A 10,120-nucleotide genomic window follows, 5' to 3' on the forward strand; every position below is an offset into this window, starting at 1 on the left:
TCGCAACACATTGCATTAAAATCAATTAGGGGATTAATTATTCTGCACGCTTAATTGGACATTTTTTATCTTTTTTATTTTTGAACATTTGCGACGAAAATGTAACTAATCGAAGAGTATAGCCTCGACTTTTATTACGCGTCACAACGTCAGAAAAAGCTCGCATACATTTTCATTATTGTGATAATAACGCTGCGAGGTACACATGGTAATTGCAATATCGCCTGTTTCTGATTACTTTCGAGCTTTCAATATGCTCGTGCAACGCGTAAAACTGACTGTATAATGTAGCGAGATCATCAGCATATTTGCATATATTTACACATACGCTATATTTTCTTATTGTTGGATATTATCGATCAACAATCTAAAAAAACAACAAATAATGTGTGTTACTTTTACCGACTTTTCTTTTTCTTTCTTTTTTCTCGCTTATACTTTTAATGATATTATATTTGTTATGCGGTGTAAACTTATAATATAAAGTCGTCGCAAGAAGCGACATTATATTTAGTACCGCTTTTAGTTGAGCGTTGATTTTCAAAAGTTTTACAGCTATATTAAACCTTAAATTAACGTTCACGTGTGTCCTACTGTTCATTAATATATATTCCGCCCGCAATCCCGGAAACAGGTTACTTGTAATCCTATTTGTGTAATCGGAGCGAGACGAACATTCGACAAGGTACATTATTACTCTCGCGAATGACGATTCGCTACCAAGAATTTTAATTGAAGCTTCGTAGCCGAATTTCACTTCCTTTTGGAACCAACTGCATCGATTAATCATCTTGAAGTTTGATTGACTTAAATTTTATTCGCGCACAACGGTAGTTATAATATTTATAGTAGTAGGCCGACGAAAAAAAAAGCAAGAAATTTGTACGCCTAATATTATGTTAGACAGATTGATAATATATAGTAAAGTAACTAATAAATTAGTAATGATTTGAATATTTTTGCTATTATTTAAAAGTTTCAGAAAATATAAAATATCTCAAAAGGTACTTTCTATCAATACAGATTAATAACTAATATTTACATATTTATAGTTATTAATGATATAAATTTTTTATAAAACAGATGTTTATTTGTGTTATAGCATTTGAGTTCTATCTAAATTGATATAATAACATGTAGGTAAATTTCAATGATATTTAAATATGTCATATTAACTACGTTCATGAATGTTCATTCACGCTCGATAAGCGTCATCTTTAAAGTAATGAAGGTCGTTATCCAATATTACTGTTCTGATATCAGACAATGATAGTGATAGTTGGCTGTTAATAGAGTTTGATTAGGCCTCAGTATAAGAAGTATAATTCCACGGCAACGAGCGTCGTCATCGAGGACGTGCATCAATAATAAAACGATTGTATCAGTAATTCATATAAAATGGTGAAATTGCTAAACCATTTATTGCTCTTCCCGTGTAATCATGGTGAAATTATGACAAGTCTCGAAGAATCCATGTGTAGCTCTTTTAAACGTAGTCTTGCAACGTAGGAATGCGTAATTGATAACGGTCTCGGTACTCATAGCTCTTTCACTTCAAGTACTGTTTTGTATTAATGTTCGGCCATGCATTCGAATAATATCGCGAAACCTAATTTCTCTACATTGTTGCCGAATCTATCCTGAAAATTAATTTTTTTATCAATGTTAAATGACATTAAACTTTATAAATGTTCTCAGATAACTTGTGAAAAATTTGAAATTTGCAAAGCGGAAAATTAAAAAATAAAGTCTACTGTTGTACAATAATCGATTTTTCGTGTATTTTTATACTATATTATATTGCATATTATGTATACAATTGCTTAAGTATTATTATTAACGTTCAATGAAATAACATCTTATAAAAATAGTACGAGATTGACTAGGGTTTACGATAAAATAAAAAGGAAGAAGGATTCCATAATTTATTTATATATTTATATACACGAGACATGAAGTTTTTATATTATATATTCCAAAGAACAACTGCACTTATTGAAGTAAATATGTAAACAAGTTTTGCCTTTTTTTCATATTTGTTTATAAATATTTATATATTTAAATGTATTAAATATAAAAAAAATGTTAACTGTATTATATATGCATATATATATATATATATATATATATATATATATATATATATATATATATATTGATTTTATTTAGTAAGCGTTGTTTGCAATTAAAATTAATCAAGAATAATAACTAATGTAATTAATAGTTTGGTCAACTCAATATTCATGATTACATTACTTTGCATAGAAGCAACATAACGCTTGGTCGTGATTTTTTTTGGTGTCAAGGTGATTCTGAGAATAGAAATTTACGATCTCACACAGTGTGTTCTGAGTCGTATTAGACTCGTACGGTACTTCAGGCTCACCCGGTGACTTTTGACTGAGAAAATTCCAGAGACGACATCTCGTTTAACGTCTCCCTTTTACGCTTGAAAATAATCTCCGAGACCACCATGCACGAGATATCCGAATAATCATTATCATCGAAATCAGCTTTCGCTTTAGAAAGAATACATGTACATCTCTTTAGAGAGTACTCAAAGTTCAATCCTGAACGTGACCGGTTCGAAGTAGGCCAGGGACCTGTATCTTTCGGCGCGTGTTTTCGTCAACCACTGAATGAAATCTCATTTACTTGCAAGTAACATTCACGCACCACACACATACGTAGCTCCTCATTACTGTATGTTTTATGTGTGTAAGGTATGCGAAAAAGTATCGCCCAGTAATTTTGCGTTCCTTTATATATTTGCTTGTGTACTTTTAAGTATTAACAAAAATACGTATATTAATTGACATTAACAAAAATATATTACATTAATTATTATATTATTTGTAATATAAAAATATATTATATTAAAATACATTAATTACATTATCAAATAAATTTTTTCGAACGCATCCGGTATTTAATATGTTACGCATCAAAGATATATATTGCGATAAAAAAACGAGTTATTAACGTAATCTGTTACAGCTGATCTGTCGACGAGTGAAACTCCATAAATTATCGGACGATTCTCTCCGGCTCTCTGTTGATGTGGACGATTCTTTTCTCTCAGGAACATGACGCATGCTGCAAGATCGAGCACACAAGCATTGGCCGTGATCGTGACTTTCGGTAAGTGGGTTAAAGTTGCTCTGTGTATAAATGTAATTTATAGAAGCAAAAAAAGAAATGTAGAAAGCAACACATGACATTATGTTTATTATCGCTGAAACTCGATACTTCCTTCAGTCATATCGTATGCGGCAATACACGCCAACACAACAATAATAATGAAATAGAGAACATGGAGCTGCCGCATTATTATTAACTTTCGCCTCATGATAATTTACACGCTGAGACCGTAGGCTATGTTGGGGTTCCAAGACAGTAATAGATTCATACCTATTATTATGCTAAACAAATTATTATATATCAGCTAGCATATTATGCACTGATTAATGATATTAACTTATAGTAAATACTTTAATCAAGTATATATGTTCAAATTTATCTTTCTATATTTATTTATTTCTCGAAGCTATATATGCTCATATGAGTCTTTTTTTTATAAACATGATATGTTTTGACAAAAAAAAAATCACTTGACACTTGCCACTAGTTATTTTTTAAATTAGTTATAATTAATGTAAAAATGAAGTCACAATAAATATTTAAAAAAATTTTTAATTAAAAGAATAAGACTATAACCCAGGTAGCACTGTTCGTTTTATAAACGTTTTCTAAACGTATCTAATACAAAAAGATACGTTTAGAAAACGTTTATAAAACAAACATGTGCTACTTGGGCATATTACTGTGTTATAGAAAACATATGATTAAAGAATTATATGTTTTTCTGTAACACACAGTATTATGTTATAGGCTTATTCTTTTAATAAATGATTTTTAAAAATATTTATTATGATTTTATTTCTGCATTTATTATTACTAATTTAAAAATGACTAGTGGCAAGTGTCAATGACTTTTTTCATCAAACTATATTATGTAAAAAAAAATTCGTATGAGCATTGTAATATATGTAAATTATTAATTTTTAATTTTACTTAAAGTGCAATTTAAGATAATTGATTCTTTAAATTACAAATTTTGAAAAATTATCTCTATGCTGATGACAACTTTTCTAAATTGAAAGTGCAAAATAATACCTAGCAGAATTTTGAAAATCATCAAAGTAGATATCCCTTTTCTCGCGTTTTTCCGATTATCCAAATTACAGTTCGCACATAAATTCGAATGACAAGTTTCTCAGCAGAAAATTGTTCTGAGAAGCGACAAAAGCTTCGAAGCGTGCGAATCTCTCGCGACTATCAGCAAGCAAAATATCCGGAAAGACAACAGTGCCGACATAAATCCCAATTAAACCGCTTTATACGCGCTGGTCAGAGACACCTGTAAGCGAGCCGACTAGATCCCAGCTGTGATATAAATTACCAGTGTCAGGAAAGAGAGAGATAGAGAGAGGCGGCTATTTTCTTAGTACTACTAACATGTCGCGCGCGCGACACCTTGTAACGCCATAAATCCTCGGCGATCGTTACAGCGCCTAAATCCCAGGGAAGATCCGAAGCATTTGGGTCGCGATGCCATGACCAGAGAGGGGAAACAATCAATGGTCATGACCCAGGAACGGCTGGTAAACTAGGTCAGGATTGCACGTGCCTTTTCACGTGACACGCGCTTTCGTTTTTTTTTTTTTTCGCAGGTGCGCTTGCAGTGAATTCTTATAAACAGGTGATAAGCTTTATTTTTCTCCTTGCTCTCCTTTCTTTCTCTTCTTCATTCATATATATCTTTATAAGTCACATTCCTTCTTTTACTTCCTTATCTTTCCTCTATGAAAAAGAAATAAAAATAAAAACACGCCGCGTAGAGTCCTTATTCGTCGCCAAGTGACGTGAGACACTTCTAGTGATTTTATTTACAATCAACATCGAAGGTTGTCTTAAAGAACAACAGTGTTTCTTGAAGCTCATCATAACAAATCGATAACACCTAATAATGCTACCTTCTCGAAGGGACCGAAAACGTTACGTGACCATCACGTAACAGACGTCATTGAGTAGTCGAGCGTCACAGTGCGCGTGTACTAGGTCGTCAAATATCCGCGACGTCATCGCGAATTACCAAGGTCAGACCGTGACCCTGCGGCACGGCTACGCCAGGTCACGCTGATCCTGAAGAAAATCCGTTGATCGATCACAGCTCGTTGCAGCGCCGACGCACTTCGCGCTCCCAGGCATCCGCTATCTTGCTGGTTCTATCGGTGCAGCACCAGAAACGCAGACCGACCGGTTCTCGCAACCTTCACGTGTGTACTATTTTTACACAATGGATTGGTCAGTCGCGGTCACGCTAGTTTACTCACACGCGGTTAAAATCATGAGAAAAATCCGACCAGAAATATATTTATGTATTTTTCTTTGATGAACAAGCAAATTAACGAGATGCAAGAATTTGCCTTGGAAATAAAATATATAATTTTTAGAAAGTATATTTTTGCATATATTTGCATATTTAATGTGATGCATCTCTTATTTATTTATTTTTGAGAGCGTTTAAAGAACGCATTAGAATTTAGTAATAATTTACAATCTCTTTCGTTATTCACAAGAGCGCGAACCTGTTTTTCCAGATATGTTAATTTTCTTTAATTACATTTGTTTATAAAAATATATAAATTTCTTATACTTTCTTGTTGAATATAGGAACAAAAATGCGTTGTTTCAATAATTCTTTATTGAAACTTATATAATTTTTATGCGGTGAGAAAAAAACGATATGTGCATTAAAAAAACCGATATATGCGTTATAGTGCCATTGTGATGTAAATGTCGGAAAAGGTGTTACGTGGAATGATGACGTTTCCTGGCGAAATTTTTCTCCATAAAATATGTAGGTCATCGAATCAGGATTAAACCGCGACGTCTCTTTCAGCTGTGCGTTGATGAGGAATTGAGAACGATGCGGCGAGCAATGATAAGATATAATCTTACGATTATCCAGCGTCGAGAAAACACACGTACTTTCAAAAGTAAATAACATGATTGCGCGATTAGCTCCTTTTAATTTGAGATTTCTTACGAGTCCTTGGGGAAACTCGTGACAGCGCACTTCACTGTTGCACTTTAACGTTCCAACTATTTTATTCCCCATTTATATTTTTGTTACAAAAATCAATTTAAATTTTTCCTTCTAGATTTCTCTCCGCATTGCGGTATCAATACTAGAATATTGTATTTAACGTTGCCTCACAAAAAATTGCCGAATGCAATTTATATTTTAAAACTACGTTAAAACTGATGTCAAATCATTATATACATATTTATGTGATTATATTTTAATAAAATCAATGTTTATGTACAGGGTGCAGACTGGACTATTGTATTGTTAAAAAATAAGCATCCTTTTTTTGCAAAACTTCTGACGTATATCATTTCTCGAAATATTTTATTTTTCACTTTCAACACATATATTTTTTGAAAAAGCTATTAGCATATTAAAAGTATCCCATGTTTAAACAATATAAATGGGAAAAGAAACTAAAAACCTAAATAAATAACGTATACTTTGTTTACATCATAACTGAAAAACTTCCATTAAGGAAAATTATCAACTTAAAATTTATTAAAGTATTTTATTATATAAAGATGTAAATACTTAATTATAGAATTTTCAAAATATTTATACCAAGAATAAAAAAATAATAGATGTATTGCATTGGAAAAACAAATTTTTTTTTCGGTGAAATTATGCATTTATAAAACAATTTGTCAAAAGAGAAAGTTGTTTATTTTTTAATTTTGAAGAGTACAGTGATATTCTGTATGTACTCTATCTGAGATGGAACACATTTTATAATATATTTAAATTTGAAAATTTTTTATCTAAACAATTAAAATAATTATATAACAATTAGAAAATTACAATAGTATTTGATGCAAAAAATTAATGTCCTCCCTGCTAAAAATTTCATCCACACTTGTATCATTATTTCGAAATAATGAAAATAAATGTGTGGAATCTCTTGGACGCTCTACTTTGATATTCGAGTCAATCCACAAACGCGATCTTTTATACCGTAATAAAAATAGCCATACCGTATAATACTGTACATGTTCTGGTCATCGAGAGGAGTCTTCGCGCGTCGCTATTAAGCGACTCTCGGCAGCCTCAAGTACAACTTTCACGTACGTCTCGGGACAAGAAGGCGCTGCACGCGCTCGCGAGAGACGAGATGCCCACGAATGTAAATCCGCGGGTCTCAGATCCCTATCCGCGTTGTCCCTCCGATTACGGAAATAAAATCTCTCGACTTGCGACCGAGCGAGGTTATTATTCCTCGTCGATTTGCAACGACGACGCGACGCGACGCGACGCGACCGGCGGGTGAAGGCCGACGTGATGATTCGTCGATGGATGCATATCGCATAGAGGTATTTCGCCGATGGATTCGTGACTTCATAAGGAAAAGGCGGAGGTAAGCTGGCTTTCTCCAAAGCCACTTAACCCGATCCAGTAACATCCATCCACCGAAGCCCGTCACGCCTGTGACATTTTCAGTAGTTTTGCATCGGCCGGCATAATCGCGAGCACGCGCGTGTGCGTGCACGTGTGTGTATGTGTGTGTCGCGCTCAAGCAATTATTTTCCTATTATCGAGTACGGGAGTGAAATCTTATATATAATATATTAAATAAAATTATCTCGGCTTCATGTACAGACTAGACTATTGTATTGTCAAAAAATAAGCATCCTTTTCTTGTAAAACTTTTGACATACATCATTCTCGAAATATCTTATTTTTCACTTTCAACACATATATTTTCTTAGAAAGCTATTAGCATATTAAAATATTCCGTGGTTAAACAATATAAATGAGACAAGAAAAAACTAAAAACTTAAATAAATAAATAACGCTTAAATCTTGCTAAAAAGCTTTACCGAGATCAATACGTGTTCCTAATTTATTTATTGAGACAATATTCTCGAATTAATTTTACAATAATAGAAATATCGAGAAATATTAACTTAATAACTAATTAACTTGTTGAAATATATTATATTGATGAGTATTTTTGTACAGAAGATTCTAAGAAAATTTATAACTTCTTTAGCCTCTTTTTTTACAAGTTTGAAATATAATATTAGTACGATTTATCTTTATCAATAAAATTCAAAGTGATAAAAGTTGATAAAAATTAAAAAAAAAAAATAGAAAAGATGTCAACTTTAGAAAATTGTTATACAATAGTGTAGTTAAACTCTATTGTCGACTGATTTATGTATAATAACATTTTATTTCTTAAATATTATATAGAGAAATTTGACCGCTAAGCGTAAGAGTACGGGGAGCCATTAAAATGTTTGCAATTGCACAAATATAAGGTCGATGATATTCATCTGCGTAAGTACTGATGCTTTCTAATACATTTGTTACATGGTAAACATCTGTGGTTTTCCATAGCTCTAAGGTCAATATTTCAAATCTTGCGGATGCAAACCAAAATAAAAGAGTCATAAAAATATTTGTACAATAGTTGCATAGTACACTTAGCGGTACTTCGACCACATATTGATGCACATAAATAATAGTTTTTTAGCTGATATATATTAAATGGATATTCAGTTGATGTTAGGAAACGATTGTAAATTCATTATAATAGATATTACAATAATTATTTTCGTATATATATACATATAGTCAAATAGATAGTAACAGAAATGTACTATAAAATATGATGCATTTATTAATGTATAATTAAATAACCATATCTTCATCAATTTAGAAAAATATATCATTTTAAAAATGATAATAATAGTACTGCAAATAATTTTATATGTTATTCATACGAAAAAGTGTAGAAATAAAACGTGAGTTTTTAATTAATTTGCATCTGAGTCTTTTCCAATATTAAATACATAGATAGTAATTACTTGTACACATATATGATGTTAATTAAGTCTATAAAGATGAAATTTTCACTGCATAAACAAAAATAATATTTTTTAACATCAATTTTTACACGTATTTCATATTTATGTAGGTGGTCATGTAATAGGTTGCGTAGCGGGTGGTCGAAGAACTTGCAAAAATATTGCAATAAACAAATATATAGCCATGGAAAAAATTGATATACGTTCTTGCATATTTTCGTTTCGCATATTTATGGAATATACGTCAATAAAATATCATAAAAGATGGCTGCACGTTCAGGTTCAACAAATAAAATTTTTTTTCTATAGTAATGGTCAGTAAAATATAAAAACAGAATGATAAATAAATTGAGATTTTGCTGCGATAGAGAGGATATATTATGCATATTCGCATATTCTAAATATTATATGAAAACGAAACCATTAATTATTATAAATTATCTATCACATTTTTTACACGTTTTTCCTGATTCTTATTATAGAATCCACAAATATCACAATAAAGTGTTTCTGCTTATATTATAAATGCAACAAGACATTCCCACATATAACTAACAAGTATATATAACATCATCCCTCAATACTATCCCTTATGTATTATATATTATACAATTCTATACACATGCATATCTCGTGTAAAATGAACATATGTATAAAGTAAGATACACTGAATGACATACGGTATTTCTCATTCGAGATTAGTTTATAAGATACTCATATGTTATTCTGTAAAAAAGAAAAATTGTTATTCAGATAAATGGAACTATAATATATACCGATAAAATGTGATGAGAACTGATGCGTTCAAGTTTAACAAATTTCTTCTGTAGTAAACTTTTTCTGCAGTAAAATATATATAAAAACAGAATAAACGAAGATTTTGCTACGATATCTAGAGGGTGTGTTATAATAGAACTGCTTACAAAATTCGAATCCATAAAATAATATATAAATAATATATATCCATAAAACATTCATAAAATATTTTCAGAAAAATAAAATGTATTTTTTAAAGGCCATCCACGCAAAGCAAGGTTTATTTCACATCACGTGCTGCTTTCGATACAAAACAAAGTCTATAATTGTACTGCTCAACTGTTTCCAACTTTCCAAGTTAGCTAGTACTACCGTGTTTCTTGAATAATAATAAGCTTGA

The 10,120-nt window shown here is 31.3% G+C and overlaps 1 long non-coding RNA gene across 1 annotated transcript in view; it reads left to right on the forward strand.

Annotated features, from left to right (window-relative positions):
* Positions 1–3,309, forward strand: part of LOC140662948 (uncharacterized) — a 37,800-nt gene extending 34,491 nt beyond the window's left edge. The window contains exons 4-5 of the long non-coding RNA XR_012046197.1: positions 2,998–3,141; positions 3,259–3,309. This is a non-coding gene — a long non-coding RNA (uncharacterized lncRNA). The remainder of the gene's footprint in view (positions 1–2,997; positions 3,142–3,258) is intronic.
* Positions 3,310–10,120: the final 6,811 nt, after the last annotated feature.

The sequence above is a fragment of the Anoplolepis gracilipes genome, chromosome 2, assembly GCF_047496725.1.
Source record: "Anoplolepis gracilipes chromosome 2, ASM4749672v1, whole genome shotgun sequence".
Classification (NCBI taxonomy): domain Eukaryota; kingdom Metazoa; phylum Arthropoda; class Insecta; order Hymenoptera; family Formicidae; genus Anoplolepis; species Anoplolepis gracilipes.